The sequence below is a fragment of the Etheostoma cragini genome, chromosome 16, assembly GCF_013103735.1.
Source record: "Etheostoma cragini isolate CJK2018 chromosome 16, CSU_Ecrag_1.0, whole genome shotgun sequence".
In the NCBI taxonomy this organism is placed as follows: Eukaryota; Metazoa; Chordata; class Actinopteri; order Perciformes; family Percidae; genus Etheostoma; species Etheostoma cragini.
Genome location: NC_048422.1, coordinates 16,160,648 through 16,186,217, shown reverse-complemented (window position 1 = coordinate 16,186,217; position 25,570 = coordinate 16,160,648). Strand labels below are relative to the sequence as shown.

General features: G+C 38.9%; 2 long non-coding RNA genes across 2 annotated transcripts; one reads left to right on the top strand and one right to left on the bottom strand.

The window, feature by feature from the left end:
• Positions 1-1,582: 1,582 nt before the first annotated feature.
• Positions 1,583-24,956, bottom strand: LOC117959803. Its single transcript, XR_004660001.1, has 4 exons — positions 24,945-24,956; positions 17,056-17,057; positions 16,538-16,545; positions 1,583-1,671 (listed from the first exon to the last, which is right to left on the bottom strand). It is a non-coding gene; the product is annotated as an uncharacterized LOC117959803 (long non-coding RNA).
• On the top strand, positions 4,270-5,901 carry LOC117959804. Its single transcript, XR_004660002.1, has 3 exons — positions 4,270-4,406; positions 4,973-5,118; positions 5,781-5,901. It is a non-coding gene; the product is annotated as an uncharacterized LOC117959804 (long non-coding RNA).
• Positions 24,957-25,570: the final 614 nt, after the last annotated feature.

Sequence of the window (25,570 nt, the reverse complement as noted above, 5' to 3'; positions counted from 1 at the left end):
ATTTAATGGACTGTAATCGTGTGCATGGCAGAATGACTTCATGTCAGACTCCCAGGGCTTCTCTCAATCAAACTGATGCATCTGTGCTTTAACTGGGCATTGTTTTAGAAGCTTTGACATCAATGTAAAAATGTTCAGCTTCTTGTAAGCTTCCGTTCAAATGTTTTATGAGAGTTTTGGCGGTTGAGAAATTTAACTCATTTAAATTTAACTCATTATTATTGTTTTCTATTTTACTTTAGCTCCAGTTAAAGTCTATGGAAGTTGACAGTGTGAGCTCATCATAGAGTGAAGTTATGGAACCGTATTTAAGACTTGGAAAAATAAATTTAAATTGGTCACATTTTTCATGCGTCACACACAAATAGCAGCTACATCTACTGTATATGTTCATACAAGCTTCCTCTCTCTCTCTCTCTCTCTTTCTCTCTCTCTCTGTCTCTCTCTCTCTCTCTCTCTCTCAATATAAAACTTGGACACAGGTTTAGTGCTGGAGCCTTATTGCGTAATTGGTGGGTAAAGAACTGTCAACTATTACATGGTCACCTTTTTAACCTGAAAAATTTTCACTTAATTTAAATTCTATATAACTAAACTGAGCCATTTTGTTCTAGAATCTAGAGCTACAAGTTTTCGGCCGTGTCTTGTCTAAATTGAGGGATCTAATTGTCAAGGTCCCTCCCACAACTTTTAAAGACTACCCATTCCTGACAGGCACATGGCATTTGGCTTATTAGTCTTATTACTCAGGAAAGTGTGTGTCAGACAGTTTGCCTGGGAGGCATGTCGTGTGAGATAGCCTCGCTCTAAAAAAATCCCTTGTTAGTCCGTTGTATGGCCAACTATTCTCTTGGTTTATAAAAATGTTTCTGAAATCAACCCCACACCAAAGCACTGTCCTGATAATTGAAGTTGGTTGATTTGATGGAACTTTCTGCTTGCAGAAGTCTATCCACCTCACAGGCGTTTGGTTAATTAGACATAGTCTCAGAAAAATTTAAGCTTGTGAAAAAACTGTTTCCCTGACAGATGCTAAAACTCAGCTGCTTGAACAGCTGCCATCCCACCTACAGGTGCGTTTAAATCTATCTCTGACCAACATTAATGATAGAAGTTACTGTACCACTACCATTTACCTTGACAGATGCCTTACCATTAGAATTGGTTGAATGTGCTTTTAAGGCTTTGTGATGTAGTAAAGCACTGCTTTTTCAGCCAAAGCAACATTTGATTCCCCTTGAAAACTTGCCTCTTCTATTTCTAATTAGTTCTTTTAATTTTCTAAGTTTTAGGTCATTCATTTTGAAAAGGTTAAAATTCCTAAGAAAGATGAGGAGAGCTGTTGAATATTTAGTTTGTTTTTCTGAGACAGCAGAATGACATTTGACCTCCCTGTTGTCACATCCTGCTTCTTCTCCATCTGAAGCCCCATTGAAAATAGAAAAAAGACACGCAGCTTCAAGGTATGCTTAAACCTCCAAAGACTTTGGGGGGCAGAGGAAACAAATTATAAACACAAACCTGATATAGCAAACTGTTACTTATTAACATCCAGTAGTTACAACATTATCATTACTTGGGATTCTTGTTTCTGGCCACCTGATAGATGTAAGTCCAACATTCACTCTTTTAGCTCAGTTTCTGGTCTCCACCAACTCCCGAGGGAAATATCTCTTTATCTGTTAAAGGCTCCACTATGTCCACCAGCCCGCTAACTGTGTCTGTCTGCAGTTTGGTGCTCATCAGGTAATATATGGTGAGCTTTTATCGCTTGCTGAGGCCAAAAACAGCGCTACAAGAGCGGTGAGAATGAAACTGTAAAGTTGCTTGCCAGGCAGCTAAACAATGAGCCGAAGCTTGCTATAATGCTCTGTAATGCCGAGAGGAGCTTTTACTTAGTCATAATGTTCTAACATGGTCATTAGATACATTGTTATTATAAAAATATTGATTATAGCCGCCTAAAGCTCATGATGTTCTGACTGTAGACCTATCTGTCTGTATCTGCCAGCTGCCCCTAGCAAACATTAGGCAGGAAGGGATTTGCTTGAGAGCTGAAGCAGCATGTGCTAACTGCTGTGAAAACAAATGCAAACAGTCCCAAAGTTGTAATGCATCTCAGTGTTTGCTCCGTAAAAGACCTCGTAAATGATGGAGCCTTTTAGCGAAATCAGATTTAGTCCTAATTGGATGACAGGCTCAGTGTGAACTCCCTCAGGACAGTGATGCACACACATGGGCTGGATAAAATAATATGAGTGCATTACATTACATTGTGATGCCATGCAATGGCACTACAACAAAGACAACAATTGTAAAAGTTTGTGCCAGGATATTTTGAGTCCATGCTGTTTGAAATATGAGGCCATGGTCTGTAATGATGTAGTATGTTCATGTGGATTTTTTCTTTTTTTATTGTCCATGTTATTCATGTAGATTTGTTTGTTTTTTGTTATTTTATCATCCTTGTGATGTATAGGTATGATGTGTGGGTGTGTTGTGTGTGATGTATGTAGCTACTGGGACCTTCAATTTCCCCTTGGGGATCAATAAAGTATCTATCTATCTATCTATCTATCTATCTATCTATCTATCTATCTATCTATCTATCTATCTATCTATCTATCTATCTATCTATCTATCTATCTATCTATCTATCTATCTATCTATCTAGTGTTAACGTACAAAAACACCAGTAAGTGTCTAGTTGTCTGCACTTGATACAATGACACATCACTTTGTATTGTACTTCTCACGTCATTGTTTTGTAGTGGTTGCAACCATTTATCCATATGAGTAAACGGTCTGGCCTTTTTATATATTAAGTAAGTTAGCATGGGCGGACATATGAAAATAACATTTGTCTGACCTGTGTTATACTTGACACATAATGCTATTTTTCACCCAACTCTATGTATCTCTCTTATTAGCTTACTTTTTAATTAAAAAATGTACTGCAACTGAGTAACTTTCAAAACATTACAATTAAGAATATGAGAAATCTAAACACATAGACCTTCTACATAGCAGACATTTGAACTCCAATAGCAGGCAAGTGTACTGAGTGTACTGTGCAACTAAACAAACTTGCACAATAGCAGGGTCGTACAAACTGGAAAACCTACATTGCAAGCAGACATCCTTGATTTTACATAACGATTACAGCTGTGCTTTTCCTGCTGTAACATGTGAAAATGTTAACCTAAAAAACCTATTCTGTAGCTACAGAAATTTCTAATATCAGTAGGTAAGAAACAAGGAATTACACAACCTTTTATTCAATAATTCACTTTGGATAAAAAGAAAAAAAGTTTAAAAGGTCTAAATAAGACAATGCATAATCAGATCAAGTCAACATGTTTATACATCTAGCAAGGCAAGAATCATCCTTTTTCAGCCAGAAATGGGAAAGCCTCTTAATTACCCTCAGCTCAGATGGACTCTGACTTAAGTGGAAACACTAATCGGAGCGTCTGCTCTCACTCAGAGCCCTAACAACTGGAAGCCTTTCAAGGGTCTCTATCTGAGGAATGTCCTGCTGGTTTTTCTGAAGGAAGATTTGGACTATATAGCCTGTCAGGAGCTTTAAACAGGAGCAAAGAAAGAAGCAGTACGGCTAGTGGCGCCCATGATATCTCCTCTGAACACATAGCAATAGAAATGAAAAAAAAGATACTCTTGGGGTAATGCTTTGCTCTTTAGTGGGGAGCTGGGTTGTTAGATAACACCTCACTTTTCACACAGGTACAAAACAGATGAGCCGTCGTTAAGACCTGTCACTAATTTGTTTTTGTAAGCAGAAAATTAAGGTGATGTGGGGATAGCTAACCCATTTGACTGTCTTAAAAGATGAAGGGTGAATTTATTCACTCTCCCTTAAGCACTGCTTAGGGATTCTAGGCAATATTTGATAATGGCATAGCTGAAGTGCTTGTCAAATTATGTAATCAATTCGGAGTTTTCATCCTAGGGATATGTTGACCCATATTTGTGCATAATTGTATGGCATAAAGCAGAGAAAGCTGTGTTTTAAAAAGGCACCTCTGCAGGGAACAAAAAGAAAAAGGAAAGGAGACAATGAGGATTTAGAGGGAAACAAAAACGCACATTCCCACACTGAATTATAACGTCAATAACCCGCTTTTTGCAGAAAGTAAATCAAATGATGTACTTCAAAGACTAACAGCCACCTTTAAAAACTCTTAGTAAGATGAATAAGGCTATGAAAGTAACACTTATTTATTTCCTTTCTTCCTTGCCTTGAGCCTGTTTGGCCCTCCTATCATGGTTGACGGGGCATAAGGAGGAGGAGGAAGGGCATCTGACTGGGCGCTGTTGCAGTCCATCGACTGTTTTCTTCAGAGGGAAAGGTCAGAGGATACAGTACGGAGGGACACCTGCTGAAGGTAATCATTAATAAGCCTGCTGTCCTGTCAGCAGCCCCTGGCTTTACCAGATGTGTACTACTGAAAAGAGGGAAATGTGGCAGGAGTGTCCACACATCATTATGATACCGTTTGTCCTAAGCATACATGCAGCAATGTGAGCTTGTGTTCAGCAATGTGTTTAGGACAGAAGAAACAAAACTGAATGCGCAAACTGTCACGTTCGGACTGCTGTTGGGTACACGTGTGACCTGTATGACTGAGAAACTGTATGCCACTGAGCTTCTTCAACACCCTGGCATGTCTCTAAATTAAAGGTTACCAAGACAACCCTCTTTCCTACAGTAGATGACTACCAAGGACAACTGTTAATGTTTGAAAATCGCTTCTGTTGCTGTTCTAACAGCAGGGCAGGCAGCTGTAATGGCTAAAACATAGGCTATATATATATATATATATATATATATATATATATATATATATATATATATATGGCAGCATAGATCCATGATTCAGTTTCTGGCTTTGTGGCCTTTCTTACCTCTTCTCATCCCAACCTCCTGTCTCTGCCCACTATATTTCAATAGCAACTTCATGCAAATAAGTCTCCTGTCCTGCAGAGGAGAAAAGGTGGGAAACCAAATTGGATCGAATGTAATTCAGTTCACCAAGCAGGGAATGAATCAATAATGCTGAGGAATGGCTTTCGAAGGACTGAGTACCCACCTTAGAGGTAAGAGGATTCTTCTTTTTACAGCGCAACCTGGGCCTGCATGCTTATGTATTTTACAACAGGTTAATCAAGAAACGCAGTACCCACTGCTTCATTCCTTACGTCTCGTCTTGTGATGTTCACAGTGCAGCACTTCAGAAAATGTCCTGCCTGTTTGCATTCTCAAGTGTGATTGGTCTGCTTGAATGGTTTTTCCATTGACTGTAGATTTGCATTCTCATCTTTGTGTAATGTATTCACAAAATATAGCTGAGCAGACAAATTGGTTTAGTTTTTATTTACTCTCAGGCCTATCAAGCTACTTACAAGGTACAGTGTATACTTATACACTATCCTGCATACACTCAAAATGAAACTAGTTTTCTCTTACTTTCTTGTTGCCATTCTAAAGCCCTATTGGCATGGAATTAGGCTTTTGAAATAACGTTTGTTTGTGTGTGTGTGTGTGTGTGTGTGTGTGTGTGTGTGTGTGTGTGTGTGTGTGCATGTGTGTGTGTGTGTGCATGTGTGTTTGTTGAACAACCAAAAGCACTCTACAACATAGAGTGAGGACACTAGTGGTCTGGAGGGACCTCAGAGTCAAGCCACTGCTGCTCTTCAATGCAAAGAGCCAGAGGAGGTTGGTTAGGCACCTAATATGGATTTTCTTAATTTTTTGCAAGAATTCCAGCCACTATCTACTAAGTAAGAGGATACCCCAGCAAAGCAACTGCTGGAATGCCTACAGTACAAGAGATTCCACAGCGGAGGTAGAAAAAGGATAAACACAAAAAACATGGCGCACCAAAGGCTTTATCGTGGGTTTGGTGTTCCGTGTAAATATAAAATGACTTTTTTTCTGTAAAACTAAAAACTTCCTGCAAATTTGCTGTGTTTTTATTTATTACCTCTCCTTCAAAAGTTAGGGCAAGTAAAAATGTGCTTGTTGAGCAGTGTTCTTTTACATCAAGATGCAGAGGATTGTCAAACAGCCATACCATGCTCACTATTGGGCTGCAACTATTCTGCATGTAATAGCTCTAACAGGGATAGATACAATTGTGTTAAATTAAACTGAATGGATTTTCATGTGGCAAGAGGGGTCACTGAATGGTTTTATAAGTATATTAATGATTGTAATCATATGTTATGCCCTTTGCCGATGGGCAGATTTTAAATCGGTGTGCATTTCAGAGGTCCAGAGTTTCAGAGATTGCGTCAAAGGGGCCTTTAAGCTGGTGGCTCATGGTAGTAAGACACTTTATGTGTCTTCTTTCTTTAATTTGTCTCCTATGCTTCGACCACATAGCGTTTAGCTCAACAGTGACAGTACCTAATCACTTTAAATAAAGCAGGTGCACTTAGTCAGCTGGCTTTAATTGTACGTCTTCAGGCTGGGAATTTTGTCTCATTGCACAGTGTAAACTCTTTTGTGGACTGTAGTTTGCCAGCTTCCAGGCTACGGAAAGCGTGGATCCATTAGAAGACCATTTGCATTTTGTTTGAACAGTTCCTGGCTGTGTCTCTGCTTTATTTAGAAGGGCAGAGAGAGCAGAAGGGAGAAAGGCAGTCACACAGACACGGTGATGTACTGAGTGAGGGGAAAGATGGAGAGGGTGGCACACAAAAATTTGCTTTTCATCTTGTGACAGCCACATCTCAAAGAGAAAGAGAAGGGACGGCAAAGCTAAAGGAAAGGGAGAGCTGAAGATGCAAAGTAATAGTTACAAAGATGTGGAAAATTGCTAGAGGGATCAAGAGAGAGAGAGCGGCAGTGGAAGGTTGGTTGCAAGAAGTGAAGTGAAGCAGGGCAGAGTGACAGAAGCAAAAAAACATCAAGGTGTAGAAACAGAAGGAGAAGAAGGGAGCTACAACCTTATACAACATTTTTTCAACAGATTAGGCATGACTGGTGGAGGAGAGGTGTAATTAAAGTTCCATTAAGCAATATTAACATTATAAAAATGCTTCTGTAATTAAACTGCCTGTGTAATGTGGAAAGGTTGCTTGGGGACAACTGCCAAACCTACAGAGAATCAACACATAGCAGCTTGGAGCTAATTGTTTGGGTTGTCCAGTCCATGTTCAGACTGGATGGTTGTTCTCTATTGGCTCTCATCAACCCTCCATGTACTATATACCAATTTCCAGCAAACAAGTTTAGACAAGCTGGGTGTACCTGCCCAGTGTGAACTAGAAGAGAAAGTAAGCCAAACATCCGTAGATTTTTCTTGTGAGTTGGTGGACAGAACCAAAGCTTAACGAAAAAAGATTACAAAGGGATGCTTTGGCTGAATGTGTGACATGTCTGTTATTCTGAGATATATAACCTTGAAAAGCTTAAACTATAGCAGGGCTGAGTTGATGTGACACTGTTTTGAAGTCTTTTCTTCCTCTAGAGGTTGAACATTTATGAAAAAATACAACAGGCAGAAAAATGAATAGTCACACACAAGATAGTCTAGATCCACAGAAGTACATTTGCAGGATATTTGCCTGACATCTGGTATGTGGCTTATTTGCGGGATGTCCCTCACCTTCTGCTCTCTCTGTTGCCATTCTCAAAATTCCTTTCACTTAGAGAAAAAACAAACAAAAAAGAAGCTAGCAAGCGTGGAAAATGGTTTTTAAGTTTTTAAGAAAATTTGCCCTGCATTATTGCACAACATTTACAATCAATCTGGAACATTTTGGGTCCAATTGGTGGTAACTGCTCTGGACAAAATATGCAAGGTAAGTACAATGGTAAAAGCAAATTATGTTTAACCATGTATCAAACTAATTAAATATCTCAACCAAGACCATTTTTTTCTCCTACTTTAGAATGTGTCTGTGGTGTAGCCAGACCCTAGTCCACATTGCTGTGGAGATAGGTCTGACATTGCAAGACCACACCGAAGATGATCTTTTTTGGACTGCACCATTATATTAAATGAAAAATGTCTTGAGCATATTTTCATAAACAATTTCCTTATAATTCTGCCCCAGCCGTGATTTGTTTGATACAACATCCCCTTGACTGGTATTTAAATGTAAGTTCTGTTGGTCTGAGCAATGATTGGCCACTCAACCTACCAATGTGAATGCATTTCTAATGACACTAATGTACTTATGATTAACATAAAGACAGATGTACCCGGTGACTCATGTCATCATACGCAAGGCAGATTGTGTTGCCCAGAGCAACACTGTCTGCTGTTTTTCTCTTTGCCTACTGAGAGGCATCCATGACAAACAAGCATGTCCTACTACAGTGTGGCTGGGACTGGCTAGCTGCCCTGCTTTCATGTATCCAAGCTCAAAGTTGTGGCAAAAAAGGGATGAAGAAAAACTTAGAGAGGCAAGGGAAGGCAAGGCAGCTTTTTTTGTATAGCACATTTCAGCAACAGGGCAAAGATAAAACACTTGAATTAAAAATAGAAACATTAAGACACATAAAACACAAGAATAAAAGTTACAGTGCAGCATAAGAAATTAAACATTAAAAGAACATCATTTAAAGAAAGGCAACATCAAAAAGAAAGGTCTTCAGCCTTGATTTAAAAGAACTAAGAGTAGAAGCGGCTCTGCAGGTATCCGGGAGTTTAGTCCAGATATGAGGAGCATAGAAACTGAACGCTGCTTCACCCTGTTTAGTTCTGACTCTGGGGACAGAAAGTAGACCTGTCCCAGATGACCTGAGAGGTCTGGGTGGTTCGTAGTGTAGAAGCAGATCAGTAAATGTATTTTGGTCCTAAACCATTGAGTGATTTATAAACTAGCAAAGGTACTTTGAAATCAATTCTTTGAGGCACAGGAAGCCAGTGTAAGGACTTCAGAACTGGAGTGATGTGATCCAGTCTCTTGGTCTTAGTGAGGACCCAAGCAGCAGCGTTCTGAATCAGCTGCAGCTGTCTGATTGATTTTTTAGTGAGACCTGTAAAGACACCGTTACAGTAGTCAAGTCTACTGAAGATGAAAGCATGTACAAGTTTTTCCAAATCCTGTTGACACATAAGTCCTTTAACCCTTGATATATTCTTAAGGTGATAATAGGCTGACTTTGTAATTGTCTTAATGTGGCTGTTAAAATTCAGGTCTGAGTCCATGACTACACCAAGATTTCTGGCTTTGACTGTTGTTTTCAACATTGTTGTTTGAAGCTGAGCGTAGGCTTTTAATCGTTCCTCTTTTGCTCCAAAAACAACCACCTCAGTTTTTCCATCATTTAATTTCAGAAAGTTCTGGCACATCCAGCTATTAATTTGTTTGATGCACTTAGTCAGTTTTTGTATTGGACTATAGTCCCCTGGCGATAAGGTTATGTAAATTAGTGTGTCATCCGCATAACTATGGTAACTTATTTTGTTGTTTTCCATAATCTGAGCCATTGGAAGCATGTAGATGTTAAACAGAAGAGGCCCCAGAATGGAGCCTTGGGGGACTCCCCACGTCATATTTGTATGTTCAGATTTATAATTACCTATTGACACAAAGTAATCCCTGTTCTGTAAGTAGGATTCAAACCAGTTTAGTACTGAGCCAGAAAGGCCAACCCAGTTTTCGGGTTAGTATCGGTCTAGTAATATGTCATGGTTGACCGTGTCAAATGCAGCACTGAGATCAAGTAATACTAAGACTGAAATTTTGCCACTATCTGTGTTAAGGTGGATGTCATTAAAGACTTTGACAAGAGCAGTCTCAGTGCTGTGGTGTGGTCGGAAACCCGACTGAAAGGTATCAAAACTGTTGTTTAGTGACTAGAAATGGGTGAGTTGTTGAAAAACTGCTTCTTCAATGATTTTACTTAAAAACGGAAGGTTTGATGTTGGCCCCTGAAATTCTGTCATACTGGAACTAGTTTTGCTTGAACACTGTGACAACACATATCCTGTACTTGATATGGAGGCACTGACTGTTTGTCTAATCTTCTGAATTTTATCGTTGAAGAGGGAGGCAAACTCATTGCAGGCCTTGGTAGATAACAGTTCAGAGGCTACTGGTACTGGAGGGTTTGTTAACCTATCGACAGTAGCAAACAAAACACGTGAATTATTATTGTTTTTAGAGATAATGTCAGAGAAGAAGGACTGCCTTGTATTCCTTAGTTCCAAATTATAAATGCGAAGTCTCTCTTTATAGGAGTTATAATGGACCAGGAGATTTTTTATTCGCCACCTTCATTCAGCTTTCCTACACACTTTTTTCCTACACAGCTTTCCTACACACCTTTTTAGAAGTCTCCCCTTAGAGAGGGGAGACTTCTAAAGTTAGAGAGAAAGCAAGGGAGAGAAAGAAACAAAGAAAGGGTGAAGCGTAAAAAACAAACCACACCAAAGTTCACTAGGCTACAGCGCTCACAAAACAATGGACTGGAAATAAAAGAGTTGGTCATACACCTAATCTGATGCAGCATTGGCAGTGGTCACCAGAGAGTCTGAACACAATTAGAACTGGTTTTGGGGCACTGGTTTTCTGATAGATGGCTACTTAGAAGCCCTGTACCTCCTGAATAAAAAAAACCAGGGCAGTGTCTAGGGATGTTACATCAATGCTACTCACGTAACATGCAGAAAATAGAGGTGGGTGAATGGCAGCAGGGGGGAGCCATGCTATTTGGTGTAAATCTACTGATGTAGAGTATACATAAGCAGCAGAGGCAAAAAGGAAATTAGCAAATAGAAATTACAAATGCAACAAAGTAGCCAAGGAAATATGTTATATTTACATAAAAGTCCATTGACAATTATTGATTTTGTAGATTTCTAAGTGAAAACTAGTTTATTCAACCTCTGTAGGGAACTGTTTTTTAATATGACATCACCACAGCCTTGTAGTTAATTATTGACTATTCATTTTTTTGTCAGCGTTTTTTCTCCACCTTTTACTGCAGAACATCTCTTGTTAAGAAATATGAATAGGTTATTTTGTATGCACTGCACCTTTGAGGCATAACCACAGATATTCAGTAATATTTAATTGTCGGGACTGTGAAGGCCAATGCTAACCCTCGGTTTCTTGTCTGTAGTTCAAGGTTCATGCACATTGTTTTCTAGATTTGTTGATACGGTTGCTTTTCCAAGTTAGACAATTTCACTTGTTTGCTTAGCTAAACCAATCACAAAAGTGGTTTATTGAACTGGAAAATGTTGAAGACCCTAAGTTAAATATTCTTTCTAGCACAGAAGGAGAGCCACTTGGACTATCTGTTATCCATTCAAATCATGGAAATTGAAATGAGCTAATCTGATCTGGGTGACTGGGTTTTAGAAGGCATGTTGGACTCCTGCTGGGAAAATTCCATCCCCAAAGAAGAAACCAACTGACCTGTGCAAGTTACGCTTTGTGCACTCTAATTTGCTGCTAATGTTTCTAATCCGATAAGTTTTAAAGTATGTACCTACTAGTTGTCAACAGGAAGGGAAAGTGTCTCCTCATCATGTGTCAGATTAAGCAGTTAGTCCTGGATATTAATAATGTTGTGATGCTTTGGTCAACAGATCAACAGCTTGCTCTGGCTCTAAGATCAATGCTTTGCTGTCCGCTGTGTGTCAGGATGTGTTAAAGTTTCAGTGTGTGTATCTTGGTGACAGCTCATAATTCAGGTCCAATAGAGGTGGCAGACTCATGACTTTGACAGGAAAGCGCCTAACTGTTTTATGAGTTTTCAGAAACAGTAATCACAAAGACTCATCATATTTGATTCACGGGTGTTTCCAACAGGCAAAAATAAATTTACCTAGAGTAGTATATTCCTTTTTTGGTTTAGTTTTATATAATTTTTATATCAAGCAAAAGATTATGATTGATGATATTTGACATTTTTCATGAAGATGAAGCTGGATTTCTCGGCCGCACATTTGGAACAGCCTTTTTGACTTGTTACGTGTAGTTTTGTAATGTAAAAAGAGGCCGTCTCTGAATTAAGACACAAAATGAAGTTGTCTCGTGTATATTATTGCTTGGCCTGTCTGTTTGCTACACAGTAGCTATGAGCAGACAGTGTTTTCCTCTCCACTTCTACCTCAGTTGACCACACCGTGTCATTGATTTATCAGTTTCTCTCGACGGCATCTGGTGTTCAGTGTAGTCCAAGGCATGTTGGCAAAGTTAATAGCTCAACATTCTTAGCATATTGGCTCTTGAATGCTTTCAATGGCTAACAAAAGGGGTGGTGATGAAAATGAATGAGTAGCACTGTCTCAACCTTGCTGTTGCATGCCTTTTCATTATGAAAACAGAAAATAACACATCATGATAATCTATTAATTTTTAGAGAGAAACAAAAGTGTAAAAGGGATTTTTTTAATAATCTAATTACTTAAAATAAGACTTGTGACTGGACCTTATGTTTGAGTAACACATTTTTGCTTAGCATGTTCTTCTTGCAATAGGTATTTCTAATGTCTGTGGATGTTGTAGTGCAGTAAAATATTACAATGAAACAGTCAGAACGTTGATTTTAAGCGCCATTACCAGCTAATAAAGAACATTTGTTATGGTTTGTTAAGCAGCAAGTAATAATTATAGCTCAAACAACAGCTCATATGTATTGCCTTCAAACACATAATGACAAACAATTCCGTGAATGCTGCAATTGTGCATTAAAATTGCATTTCCCGTGGCCCCTTACAGTTCTTCACAAAAGGACTTCAACAGCAAATTAGTAATTCATACAACTGTGTCAAAAACTGTCACTCTTTCAAAGAAGTGCCAGATGGTGAATATCTGAGCCAGGGAGTGTGTTCTTCTTTTCCAAAATGACTCAAACAAGGACACAACCTGAACACAGTAGGAAAACAAAACTGATTGTTGTTTCAATTGAAATAACAACTTCCCCATAAAATAATTGAGAAACTGTAAAAATACTTGAATTACATCATTTGAATGACAACAGCATGGGATAGTAAAAAGGAGAAGGCCACGGCTTTTTCCCCATTAATAGAGGTTTACAATCACAAAAAGGTCATTCCATTGTGTCCTGGCAAGGCAGGGGCTCTTTGAAGGGAGCAATTACAGCATTCACTGCTGCCAGGGCCCTGACTTATTTCTCTTCAGAGAGTGGGCTGTACACAGAGTCCATTTTGCTTTTGCCCTATTTACCATCATTCTATCATCATTCAGTCTTCACATGCTGTTCTGAGCCCTTGTTCCGACTGCTGTGGCTTCCAGTACAAAGACCTAATTACAGTAATGGCAAGGGATAAGCAGATAAACAAGCAAGCAGATGAACTGCAGGCCATGAAGGCAGTTTGATAATATGTAAACCTCCCACGTTGCTTGCATGAAATCCATCCTAACCAGCCAGTTAGCTAGTCAGGAAGATCAGCTAAGGGCTACACTGAAGTAAATTACAAATAAGCATTAATATGGAGGAGCTCTGTGTAATTATTCAGGAGATGTCCAGTAGTCTCATCAAACATGCCATTAAAATGAAATCGAATTCCATGTCAAAAACATTTTTGAATTAAAATGAACATGTTTGAACATCTCTATGAGTGTGTATGTGAGGTGTGTGAATGTATTCAAAGCATGTGTCGTGAGAGTAGCTCCAGGCAAGATAGCAGAACAGGGACTGGTTGACTAATGAGAACTTGTTTTTACCATCTCTGAGTGCAGCGCTTAATCGTGACTGTGCAACGTGTCTGTCGTTTAACCATGGGACCCTGTCTTCACCACGAAGGGCTAGCTGTAGATCTTGATGTAGGAGATGGCTGGCGGAGATCTAGGAATGTGTTGTTGTCCTTGATGCTGCACAGTCCAAGATTATTGATCCAATGGAAAACCACTCAATCATGACTGTGTACCTTCTGCAGAGCCAGCAAAAATCGCTTGCCTGGAAATGTCCCAAGGAGCAGCCCTCTTTAGGTTTTCAAACACACATTTCTTTGAAATGACAAATACGAATGTGTGCATGGGAACCAATAGATTGACCGGGGAAAAGAAGCTGCAGCAAATAAACATGCATGATCTAAGTGTCCAGATAATTTTAAAGATGTCTCAGCCCAACTGATGAGTTTTCTTCTCAGTCCCTCTCAATAGTGAACATCATTAGGAGATGAATGTATGGATAAAACAATAACTTTAACAGTGTGATGAAACAGTAATTTATGGGCTTCATAACTATCGGATTGAGTGTTACAATTATTGTACGAAGAAAAAAATGTAAAATGACTTTTAAAATATGATACACAGTCGCATGAAAGAAAGACATGGTTGAGATACTTTTACTGACGAGTAATTTTGTGTGCGCAACCAAGTTAAAGATATCTGAGTCAAAGTTCTCAGTCTCATGTGTAGTAGAAATAGCATAAAGTACAAGGAGAATAGTAAGAGGAGAGAGGCAAAAAAGTGAATTATTGAATTGCACAAAAGTACAAAGAGGGATTCGGATCTGTAGAACGTAAAATAATCAACACCAAGTTAATATTGGTGGAGGAGCATAGATATTTCGGCTTTAGCACCGTGAGTACCACCTACTGGAGTGTGGGCGAGATGAAGAGCAAGGGAAAGAAGAAAGGGCCTGAGATCGTTATGCGTTGACACATGACATCAGTAATATAAAGACAGTTGTACTGGATCTAGTGCAATTAAATAACACTGCTAACTTTTGAGAGTCTGTTTGGCAGTTAAACTCATAAAACAGCGTCTCTACATTATTTATTAGCAATCATTTTCCCAAAAGACATCATTTTTATGATAGGCTGCTGTGACTTTAAGACCTTGTGTCAAACAAAATTAGCAACAGTTAAACAGCAGGAGCAAATCCGTGGAGTGCAATCTGAACTGTTTTTTTACATTTGCTTGTACAGGTGAACATATGGAAAGAGAGCTTTCATCAGCTCTGAATTAATTAACCTGATGGGCTGACACAAGCTGAATTTTGATAACACAAGTAACAAATATTCAGGGCCGTGTCCTTCACAGCCATGGAGCGAAAGGGGATAAAGCGGCCAAGATTTTAAACATAATGACAAAAAATAAATCAAAACCACGAGTACAGTCCAACGGTAGTTTCTGACTGCAAAGCACAAAAAAAGTCTACAAACTGTAGATGTTACTTTGAGCAAGACCCTGAACTTCTGCCTGGGGTGACAACTTTATCCCAGCTGGGCATGACATCTTTTTCTTGCACAGTAATGTGGCATCACACTTCACACAGCTGATTTGAAACAGGAAGAAGGAACTGAGAACACACTCCACTCAGTGCCAAGAATGTGGATATGACTCTTACTTTGGTTCAACGACAACAGAGTAATAAAAACAATACAGTCAGTGACTGTAACCCTAACCCTAATATTCCAGAGCTGTGTTCACCTCTTTATATTGCTTCTTTGGTCTTTTGATCAACAGACCAAAAAATCTAAATATATTCAAGAAACAGCAATATGAAGCAGAGAAAAGCAGCAAATCCTCACATTTGAGAAACTGCAACCTTAAGATGTGTGCCATTTTTTCCCTAACAAATGACTTCAACGATTCATTAAGTCATCAAAATTGTTGTCCATTCACTGTCGACTAACTACTTGATTCTTAAATCCTTGAATCCTTTTAAGCACTTATTGAATTCAATGAATGCTAATCGTTCCAGCATTAGTTGAATGCATTCTTCCATACTATTCCTTCCTTTCTTTTGTTCCTTTTCATTTCCTTTGCAAAATCCAACTCTATAGGACACAATCAGGGACAACTGCCATTGTCACTCTCATCACTGGCACGTAAGCCCTTGTCCGACCCCAAGGACGAGTGCACTCAATAACTGTCCCTGTCCAGACGCAGTAAGCCTGTGCCACAATCCCTTAAACCCCTGAACTCTGACACGCATGAAGCCTCCTCCTTTGGGAGATTAAATTGAAACTCTTTCCCACTAAACTCCCGATTAATTGGAATTTTTTTCTTTAACTCTGCTAATCTGCACTGTTGTGTATTGTCCTCAAGCAGTGGAAAGTGATAAAATCAGGGCATAATGGTGAGACGTGACAGTGCTCCCGATCAGGACCTCTTGCCAGAAAGATTGTATGATGACTAATGCCTTGAATATGTCTCTCCAGTTCCTGTTCTCACTGATGTGGCTTTTGCATCAACTTCATTCCTAAAAAAAAAAAAACTAATCAGAGAACTAAAAGTGCATTGTTTGCCACTGCAGTGTACAAAGTTTAAGGTCCTTGTCACTGCTTATTTCATTTCAGCCGCTACTTTTATTTATTTATGAATTCTAGATAAATGTGTCAACTGAGTTTCTTTTGCAAGGCAATTATCCGTCATTTCTTCCTATCTGCCGCTTGTGTCCTACATACAGTTCTGTATTTACCTTTCAAAATGTCTTCATTTTCTGTTGAGTTTCACAAACCAAATTGAAGTCTCAGACAGCTTTTTCCAATAGATTAATCCAACATTAATCAATGTTATGACAGTGTAACTGGCATCAGGAATTGTGTGTTATGTTACAATACCTACCTACTTACCATCCTTCCTGTCTTCCTGTCTTTCTGGGATCAAAGATGCTACACTGCACTTGTTTATTTTGTCTGCACACTATTGTTATCCCTTAGGTGAGCTGAGATGCTATAGACAAAATTCTCTCTGAAGTGAGACCTGGAAATATAAACTCTGGAGTTTGTGTGATGTTGTGTATATTTGGAGTGTTTGCTCAACTCAAGTCACAGTGAGCAGGGCAGTCACATACCGTGCTGTACATTGGTTCCACTTTATAGGTTTTCCAGCAGAGTAAAATAATCTCTGGCTCAGCTGACCTTTACCATCAGTCCTATATGTTGTGTCCAGAATTGAGCATTTTACTGTTCTTTTTAAATGTTCACAACTGAACTTTTAATAGCATCTTTACAGTTATATCTTCACTGTTATTTTATTGGTGGAATATATTATATATTTTATGTTACAAAGTTGAGACTTGCTGTACACCCAAGTGGCCAAGAATATACACCCCCCTATGCCAAGAAATCCCAGAGTTTTCATTACGACTGTTACAGAGGGCACCTTTTGTTCATGGTTCATCTCCCCAGTATTGGTTCTAAAGTGTCATTTAGCCACAACTTGAAATGGAGCTCAGATCACAGACTCATACCTCAGAGAGCTTTGCTGGATGTGATATTTGGCTTCAATATCTGACATCTTATCGCTACCGCTTCAATACGCCTTTTTGGTATGTCTGAGAACATATATATTTCATCCTCCTTTTGCATTAACATCCTAATAATTTCTCTAGTTATCACTGGATACATTTTGCAGGCATGAGATCTAAGCCAGGTTCATCACATAATACGCACTTTATATCATGTGTCTATTGGTACGAAGGCTGACAAATTCTGCTGGAAAGTGAGTGGAAGATTTGACAGGTGAAATGACATAAAACATGTTTTAAAAATGATCTCATTTAATATAGAATGTGCATTTGGACGGTATTGTGTGTTGCTGCAAATATGTTGGTCTTTCTCTTTCATAGTATTAATTTAATGCCAGTTAAGAGACAGTTGCCAGTTTACTAGATGCAAATATGCTACAAACATTGGCTCTGCGTTAAATCTTAGAAGCTTATTTTATATATTCAGTGTATAAAGGTGTATATCATTGTGTAACATGCCTGGAAGGAAAACTACATTGTACTGAAGTTAAATCTTCAAACTGTAAATCTATATCACTGTATTATCACTGTCTTTAATAAAACCAGAAATCAAAACCAAATTTTTTTTTATTTGGCTTTAAAAAAGATTATGTGTCAAGTTTAGTTACAGAGGCCCCAGATATTTATTTTCTACACTATGGTTAATAAAAGAAAGAAGCCTAGCTCATTTATTGATAAGCAATGATAGATTAATGGATAATTAGCATTTTCTTTGCAGCCTTACACAGTGTGACAATCCTGTCAGCTAAGATGAGTCCATGGAAGAACTGGAATGCATTTATTTTACAAAGGTATCACTATCAAGCACGCATCAATGTTGAGAAGCCCCAAAGCTACTCTATATGGGGAAGAAGTCATTATCACAAGTTCTCCCTTCGCCGTTGGAATTAAATAAAGAACAATCAGCAGGAGAGCCGGCTTTAAATCAGACTTTTAGATTGTGCTGTATGCTATTTGTTGAATTACATATAAAATGCAAATAAAATACAGTACACGGTAAGTCAAGCTAGTTGGTTAATGACTTGTCACACTTCTGGTCTACAGCCACCTGGTCACTGGTTCTGCCCAAATCAATCATAATAGTGGAATAGTCACGTCCTTCATTAACAGATGAATGGTATTTCCACTATGTCTAATCTAGGCACATGCCATATATTATTATTTTAAGTTACTACTACTACTACTACTCAGAAATGCCATTGACATTCAAACTGCGCAAGTTTTAACAGACAACATTATGAATGGAGAGGCAGATGTTAGGGGTCTATGGAAATAAAACCAAGTTGTTTTGATTTTATATAACCTAGCCTACTTTCAAAATATGTTTGATTGATTTGAAAACGGGAAACAAAAATAATCTGTTTTCAAAATTTTAGATTTCAGATGTGTGGTACATTTCCCATCATGCTTTGGGGGATGCAAACGGGAAGTTACCTGCGTACTAAATCGCCTCCCTTTTTAAGCCTGTATTAGTTAACGTTATGGTTATGTTGCATTAGCTGTTAACGGTTCCTGTTGGCACTTTAACCACGAAGGTAGGGACTAATCAGCTGGCATGATTTTTATCTTTATAACACGTCTGAAAAATTATGATTGTGAGGCAAGATTTGAAGTTATAAGGAGTGGATATACGGATGATTATTCTCCACGGAGATCGATCATGCGACACCACTGGAAAGAGTAAGTTCCAATTCCAGCATTGTGTTTGTACGTTCTGTTTCGACTAAGTTGAGACTCAGAAAAGATATTTTGATGCAAAAAGGCTAGCACTTACTGTAGCCACAGTCGTTTCCACAGAGTAGGCCTACAGTCAGGATCAGTATGGAAAACGGATTCATTTTAGTCAACGTTACACGCGCAGTCTAAACTAAACCTCCTCTTAACAGTGTAGGTGATAACTTGTCCACAGGTATGGTGCAGCCCTGGTGGACTGACTGCAGGGAAGAGGCGGTGGACATCCTGTTATCCTGTCCTGAGCCCTGTCCTGAGCCCTGTCAGAGCGCACCCTTGGCATAACTCATAAACCTCTCTGAAATATTCGGCACACTTATCATAAGATCAGATGACAACCTGACAGAGCAATGACTGGCTGCTGACAGATGTGTAGGTAAGACCAAAACTAGCTGCAAAGATTCTTCTGTGGGTTGATTTAATGAAAGAATATTCTTAGATTTTATTATACGTTATGGAAATTCTGGAGTATAGTGAGAGATTTATTGAGCCAAAAACTTATTTTTGTTGCTCATAGTTGAACTAACTCCAATTCAAGTTGTTTGAGTTGTATTTGTGTGGTATTTTGTGCATTGTTGGGATATAGAAGTGTATTGAATATTTGCAAGTATTTCTGCTTGTTGGAGGAAACGTTGGGTTCATGATTGAAGTTCATGAATCCCATGAATGGATTTCACTCTGCTGTTAATGTCAGCTGTGTCTCGCACATGCACTCTTACTTTTGACTGTCAAATGTTGTGCAGCATGGCCTGAAGGGCTTTGAGACTCAGGGTTGGGCATATTTAGTGAGACAGGTGTATGTTTGTTTTGGCCAACATGAAAAAGTCTCATCAATGTTTTAAAATATTTTCATTTATGGCATGTCTCTGTGAACCTAGAGCATGTTGTTTTGTGACTGCATGTTTGCAAAATTGACAGTGAATGCTGAATTTAAATTTCAGTTATGTTCAATGTAAAAAAATAAGGAAATAAAGGAAACGAGTTGTACATGTACATCGTTTTGGTAACGGTGTTGGCTCCATTTCAGGATACCAGAAGGGGCAAAAGACGTTTGGATGATTCAAACCAATGGACTTTTGACTAATTGGATAATCAAAGAAAGCAGGAACAAGTAAAGGAGCTTGGGGTGAAGCTAAGAGGGCGTTGAGAATAAAAGAGTTGAGGATGAGTAAGAGCGTGCGTACCGTTTGCTCTGAAGGAAATGAGAACATGCAATCTACCTATAGTACGTAAATTTGGCGGGATTATAAAATTGATGAAAGGAATCCATTCTTAACCAAGACATATTTAGTTTCTATGACTACTCCAGTGTCATGGTGTGGGGTCTCAAACTTCTGAATAAGCCTGACACACATATCACATGTCAACAAGCAGTACATGGTAATCACCAACACAGCCACACAAGGCCTTGCTTCATGAGGAGTCAATATCCGTCAGCAGTAAGCATCAGCAGCCTGGAGTTCTGGCCTGGCCCCCTTTGGCAGACCTGTCAGTATGCCTCAGGCATTGCGTCATTAGTGTAATCCTATTTCAGCACTCAGTTATGTTGTAACCCCATACCCACTGTTTTTGTTCACAAAGATTACTAAATGCAGTCTGTGTGCAAATCCATATCTTCATGTACCTGCAAGGGAAAGATTCAAATTGTTGTCTTACATTGTATGACATGGGGGTGTAGTTTTTTGGGGGGATTCCAAATTCATATCCTGTATATCTTTTAGTCTGGAAAGCACTATGTGCTTAATACTTGAAAAGTGCTATGTAAATAATAATAATAATTTTTGATTATTATTATTATTATTATTATTATTTTATATACATTGCACTTTTATATTATGCAAAAGTGCCCCACATAATGATGGCTTTAAGTTATTCTCATTTATTGTTTTACCAACAGGCTGTATGCTGCAAAACTAGGCTTGCTTGGTTTTGTAAACACTGGATATCCGCCATAAACATGACATTTCTGAAGAAGATTTTTAGAAGGGGACACAAATAATACAGCCACAATTATACTTGTAGAGGATATGTGTACACAGAGGAAAGCCTTTCTGCATACTAGTATTAGCGCAGCATGGAGACTGTACCATTATCCTGACTAAAACGGAACAAAATATTCTTCTTCAAAACCATTTATTTATTTTTAAGTTTATAATCAAGCCACAAAAATACCTTAAAACAAAATGACTTGTTTTGAAAAAGGGACCGCATATAAAAGAAATACAGTCCTTTTGTACACTGGTTAAATTAGCTTATTATAATTTAAATTAGTGAGCCACTGGTAAAGCTCATCTGCTAAACTTGACAGCCACACACCTTCTAAGTATGAACTAACTAACAAATTTACCTGATCAACCACTTAACATCACACTGAGCAAATACACAACCTGTAGATCTTCAATATTAACCCTAATATCAGTTCACACTAGTTGTAGTGGGTGCATTTCTATCCAACAAGAACAAGCTAGATAACGTTACATTATATTACACTAACATAGTAAACTTTATTAAGTACAAAGCATCATTTCTGCTTGAGAAAATAACAACTTCCAATGTTAATGTGAATAAAACAGCCTTGAAATGCCTACATTTGACAACCAACGTTACTACCAGTATGTTCTCTCATTCTCTTTTGTGGTGTGCCGGACTTGTGTGTATAGCAGGCAGTAAACCAAACCGCTGGGAGGCAAAGGAGGGGGACAAAAATGTTTCTTTATTTAAAAAGCATTTTTTGGGGTCTGGATAGTTCTACTTACACCGATATTTTAAGTATATATATCATTGTTATTTACAATACACAGCATGCTTTTTAATGATGTTTCTGGGGGTGGGCGGCAACCCTTAGATGGGGTGGGCTCCTGACCCCCCCCCAACCCCCCTGGGATTTACGCCTATAACCCTGACAACTGCCTACCTTCAAGAGCTTTTCCCAAAAAGGCGAAAAGGCAACCGCTTCATATCCATCCTGCTGTGATCAAAACCGCTTCACCTCTGCCACCTCCGCCTCATTGAAATGACTGGAGGCGGTGAGTTACCGTGCGGTGGTGAGAAAGCCCCATTATGATTAATATTGTACATGATGTTGCTTAAAAATACATGGAAAGACATTTAAGACAAAAATGTACATTTCCTGTGTACCTTATTCTACCAACCATGGATTATCCCCTGAATTTCTCATGGCAGATACTACAAACTGCAATTGACTAAGAGTCTAACGATGCCTAGTTTTCGTAATTGCTTTGTCTACCTCCATTTACATGTCCTCTGTAGTTTTATCTTAGAATCATCTGAAACATGTTAAATGAAATCCTAAAAGGTCTGCATTATTTTTCATGATGGGGACACTGATTAGTTTTGTCTTGAGGTTGTTGATGTAAAATAAGGACGCTTGATCAGGTGCATTTGGCGTTGTTGACGCTAAAAGTCTCCCTCAGCGTCATAAATAAAAGCGCTTTATCTAAACTCGCTTGGTCGGGACTTTTGATGCAGTTAGGTTAAGAAAAGGGCGTTTACTTACGTTTCCATGACACGCGGGAAGAATGGGACGGTTTTGTTTAGGTAAGGAAGAACGGGACCTACGCAGATTTTCGGCCTTTCGTACTACTCGCTACTATAGTCACTCTTAGTGCTACGTCATCTTCCAACCCTGTGTAGCTGCTGCTCTCTGGTGCGTTCTACAATCGTGCTGAATGGTGCTTTTTGCATCGCTTCTGATGTTGACAGGCAGTGTCCAAACGTCCATATTTTACGAGTTCGGAGTGAGAATGGGTTGGGTGTGTCTGTACCTCCAGTATATTGCAAACATACGTAATGTCTTGCATGAGTGTCAAGATGAGAGACTGAGGAGTTGCAGTCATTTTTCATCCATGACACAAGCTCAGTCTGAAGCCTAGTCAACAAATGTGTCCTCCGGGAGTCTCTTACTTCTTTCTCTGTCTATACCGAGCGAGACGATCTATGGCCATTGTCACTGATGTCAGAGTCAATGCTTGTTAGAACACAGTTATGAAAGACCGCCAACAGTTCACTGCATACATTTACAGTTCAAACACTGCATAAGTCATAGGATACAAAAACATTATAGACCAAAGAGTGTCTAGTGTGTTCCCTCCTTGATTAAATAGTGATGTTAAATTTGATTTCACTTGTTCATTACCTGAAATGGTCAACAGACTGTCAAGTTAACACTTAGAGTTACAGTGACATACAGTAGATACATTAAGCCCGGCTAACCTGAATTTAGGTTAAAGTCATGAAGAAATAAAAATGTGAAACACGACAACCAAAAGAAAACATCTGGCAGGGAAACCTGGGTGGACAATTGAACAAATTGTACAGTCGTCATTTGCACTTTGACTGTTGACGGATTTCAAAAATTGCAAACGAGATATACTATAATGCTATTTACTACTAACAGCCTACGCAAAGTCAGAAATTAATTCATCATATTGTATTAGTAAACAGGGATATAAACATTCTCACACAGACACAAGAAACCTCAACTAACTCTGGACTTCCTGTTCTGTGCATCACTAAAGAAGGCTATATTGCTGGGCATTGAATCTATCTTCATCAAAATATCCATTCATCTTTTAGCTTGTGCTTCAGTGCCTTTTTGAAGGCAAGCTGAATGAGATGGACCCTGTGGTTTGAGCAATGCGTGATGTTTTTAAAGATTATTTTTGGGACTTTTTACTTTATTACATAGTGATAGACAGGAAAGAGGGATAAGTTAGGGGATGACACTCAGCAAAGGGCCTCGGGTCAGACTCTACCCTGGGCCCATGCCTGGGACGCAAACTACATGGGGTGCACACTTTAACAGTTGAGCCCCAGAGCCAGATGCTTTTAAGACAGTTGAGAATGAGTTCTTGCGTGTTTCAGTGGATACCTTCATCACTGAGAGGAGGGTGAAAGCTGTGAGTGCAGTTGGCATGGCCTTGAGTACACAGTGATATACACTGAGATTGTTGGCTAGAATCAGTTTTTCATCTTAAGAGAAAGTCCTGCCATCCTCTTTTACATTAGAATGTTACTGCAAAAGCAACATTATATTCAGATTTGAAGAGTTCATTACCTCTTACACTCAGTCAACATGTACAAGGTTATTTATTTATGTAGCTTTTTCTATGTGTTTTGGCTTGTTATCCACGTGCAAACTGCATTTGGAGTGCCTGAATTGGATCTTTTGTAAAACTCCTGCCAGGGTGAAGAAGTTTAGAAACTCTCTTTTTACTCTTGATGTGTAGACAGGGAAAACTGAGTTTTCTTTGCTTGTGACGTCCAGTAACAGCTTTTATTTCAGGCTTTTGATTAGCCAGTATCTTCTCTTTCTTTGCATGATTGGCTAACATGAATTTAGGGTTGGAAATGAACAGGGTTGACAGCATTCAGTTGTTTTTTTGCGTTTTCATTTCACAGACTTTCTGCAGCCTCTGGATTTGATGCAGGCATTTGAGCTCACCACATTACTCTCCATCACATGCATTTATTCTCGCATGTCATCAATAATAAAAAATAATAACTATTTTCAAATATTATCAGTTGTGAAAGCCCTTTGCTTAACAAACTACAAATCCCGACACAATATTACAGCTTACACCTGCCTTGGCATCTGTAGTGGAATCAGAAAGTACCCACAGTGTTATAAACTAAGTCTCTGCATGCAGCTTCTCAATGCATTGCAATGTAACCCGCTCTGTTAACACACTGCAGTCAACAAATCCATATTTCTTGCTTGTGGTTTTCTGTTTGACAGCTCCTCAAATGCTAAACCTATATTACGGATGTGTTTTAGGGTTTTGGCCTTTTAGTGGATAGCCTTAACTGTAGTGCCTTTTTTTGTCATCTTGTAAGGCAAGTGTCTATAAAACAGTCTTAAGTTTTAGGAGTTTTTTTCCTATATTGTTCTGTGTACTTTTATACAAACCATGAGTTACAGAGGCATAGTATAAATATAGAGCCTTGTGAATAGATTTTTATAATAAAAAGCCACATTGGTAACTGTGGGAACTGTATCACCCACCAGCAATGAAGCCTTTCACCACTTCTATAAAGTCTTTATTCATTGGTTGCAGACATCACTAAAACATTTTTTTGTGGAATGACATTTGCAGTAAGGCAGGCACATGACAAAGTCTTCTCTGCTGTGTGCCATGGAGTGTTATGACTTGAAGCCTGAATCATTATCTGTGCAATCACGCAACTTAATTACGACTGCTAGAGGCGGGCCCTGCATCTTTAATGTCCATCTGTCAGCCATCCTTGAACTCCATCCATCTTTTCAGTCCCTTTTCTTCATTTTCAAACCCAAGGATGAAAGAAAGCCATGATTTGAAGACAGCTGAGGGCTGTCATCCATCTGTCGTTTCTTTATCCTTACATTGCGGCGACATTGGTTGTCTTGTTTTTCAGTCTTTTGAGCAAATGATGTTCACACTGAGCAAGAGCTGTTTTCAAAGTTGAGGTATTGTTCTTTGCTAAGGACATATGGGAACTCTGCCTCTTTGAAATGCTTTCAATCTTTATCCAGTCTCGGTGGGGACAGAGTTCGAAGGAAGTTCTTCCTCAGTACTGCTGACATTTGACAAACCGTGTCTTAAGTGACGTGCATTCTCGTGT